Source organism: Trachinotus anak, unplaced genomic scaffold, assembly GCF_046630095.1.
Source record: "Trachinotus anak isolate AG129_WGS33_773 ecotype Australia unplaced genomic scaffold, CSIRO_AGI_Tana_v1 ptg000086l, whole genome shotgun sequence".
Taxonomy (NCBI): Eukaryota; Metazoa; Chordata; class Actinopteri; order Carangiformes; family Carangidae; genus Trachinotus; species Trachinotus anak.
In genome coordinates, this window is record NW_027273937.1 from 15,001 (window position 1) to 17,500 (window position 2,500).

Genomic DNA, 2,500 nt, shown 5'->3' on the forward strand with positions numbered 1-2,500 from the left:
TGTTTTGAAAAACAGGGAGAGACCGGCTCGCACCGAGGGCAGGAGAAGGTAAGAGAGGGGAAATTTCTAGTTTCGCCGAACGGTCCCCCTCTTTACCTTCCTCGGTGTAACACTTTGAAAAATTTGCGGTCAAAGTTTTACACCGAGGAAGGTAAGAGAGGGGAAACTTCTAGTTTCGCCGACCGGTCCCCCTCTTTACCTTCCTCGGTGTAACACTTTGAAAAATTTGCGGTCAAAGTTTTACACCGAGGAAGGTAAGAGAGGGGAAACTTCTAGTTTCGCCGACCGGTCCCCCTCTTTACCTTCCTCGGTGTACACTTTTGAAAAATTTGCGGTCAAAGTTTTACACCGAGGAAGGTAAGAGAGGGGAAACTTCTAGTTTCGCCGACCGGTCCCCCTCTTTACCTTCCTCGGTGTAACACTTTGAAAAATTTGCGGTCAAAGTTTTACACCGAGGAAGGTAAGAGAGGGGAAACTTCTAGTTTCGCCGACCGGGTCCCCCTCTTTACCTTCCTCGGTGTAAGACTTTGAAAAACTGGCGGTCAAAGTTTTACACCGAGGAAGGTAAAGAGGGGAGTGGAGCGGAGACTCTAGATATTTGCCTTCTCCAAAGCCACATCCATGCTCCCCCTGTATCAGAGCTCCAGGGGCCAGGCTCATGGCCCAGCTTCTCCCCCTGTGATATTAAAGGCCCACACAGCACCTCCACAGGACCTCCACAGCCACACACACACACACACACATGCCTCTCTGCCCCTGTGTCAGAGCTCCAGCACCCAGGCAGATCACCCAGCCACTGGGCCTGTGACATTAAAGGGCCACACAGCACCTCCACAGCCACACACACATGCTTCTCTCCCCTGTATCAGAGCTCCAGGGGCCAGGCTCATGGCCCAGCTTCTCCCCCTGTGATATTAAAGGCCCACACAGCACCTCCACAGGACCTCCACAGCCACACACACACATGCCTCTCTCCCCTGTGTCAGAGCTCCAGGAGCCAGGCATATCACCCAGCCACTGGCCCTGTGACATTAAAGGGCCACACAGCACCTCCACAGGACCTCCACAGCCACACACACATGCCTCTCTCCCCCTGTGTCAGAGCTCCAGCACCCAGGCATATCACCCAGCCACTGGCCCTGTGACATTAAAGGGCCACACAGGACCTCCACAGCCACACACACATGCCTCTCTCCCCTGTATCAGAGCTCCAGGGGCCAGGCTCATGGCCCAGCTTCTCCCCCTGTGATATTAAAGGCCCACACAGCACCTCCACAGGACCTCCACAGCCACACACACATGCCTCTCTCCCCTGTATCAGAGCTCCAGGAGCCAGGCATATCACCCAGCCACTGGCCCTGTGATATTAAAGGGCCACACAGCACCTCCACAGGACCCTCCACAGCCACACACACATGCTTCTCTCCCCTGTATCAGAGCTCCAGGGGCCAGGCTCATGGCCCAGCTTCTCCCCCTGTGATATTAAAGGCCCACACAGCACCTCCACAGGACCTCCACAGCCACACACACACATGCCTCTCTCCCCTGTATCAGAGCTCCAGGGGCCAGGCTCATGGCCCAGCTTCTCCCCCTGTGATATTAAAGGCCCACACAGCACCTCCACAGGACCTCCACAGCCACACACACATGCCTCTCTGCCCCTGTGTCAGAGCTCCAGCACCCAGGCATATCACCCAGCCACTGGCCCTGTGACATTAAAGGGCCACACAGCACCTCCACAGGACCTCCACAGCCACACACACATGCCTCTCTCCCCTGTATCAGAGCTCCAGGAGCCAGGCTCATGGCCCAGCTTCTCCCCCTGTGATATTAAAGGCCCACACAGCACCTCCACAGGACCTCCACAGCCACACATCCATGCCTCTCTCCCCCTGTGTCAGAGCTCCAGGAGCCAGGCATATCACCCAGCCACTGGCCCTGTGATATTAAAGGGCCACACAGCACCTCCACACCTCCACAGCCACACACACATGCTTCTCTCCCCTGTATCAGAGCTCCAGGGGCCAGGCTCATGGCCCAGCTTCTCCCCCTGTGATTTTAAAGGCCCACACAGCACCTCCACAGGACCTCCACAGCCACACACACACACATGCCTCTCTCCCCTGTATCAGAGCTCCAGGGGCCAGGCTCACGGCCCAGCTTCTCCCCCTGTGATATTAAAGGCCCACACAGCACCTCCACAGGACCTCCACAGCCACACACACATGCTTCTCTCCCCTGTATCAGAGCTCCAGGGGCCAGGCTCATGGCCCAGCTTCTCCCCCTGTGATATTAAAGGCCCACACAGCACCTCCACAGGACCTCCACAGCCACACACACACATGCCTCTCTCCCCTGTATCAGAGCTCCAGGGGCCAGGCTCATGGCCCAGCTTCTCCCCCTGTGATATTAAAGGCCCACACAGCACCTCCACAGGACCTCCACAGCCACACACACATGCCTCTCTGCCCCTGTGTCAGAGCTCCAGCACCCAGGCATA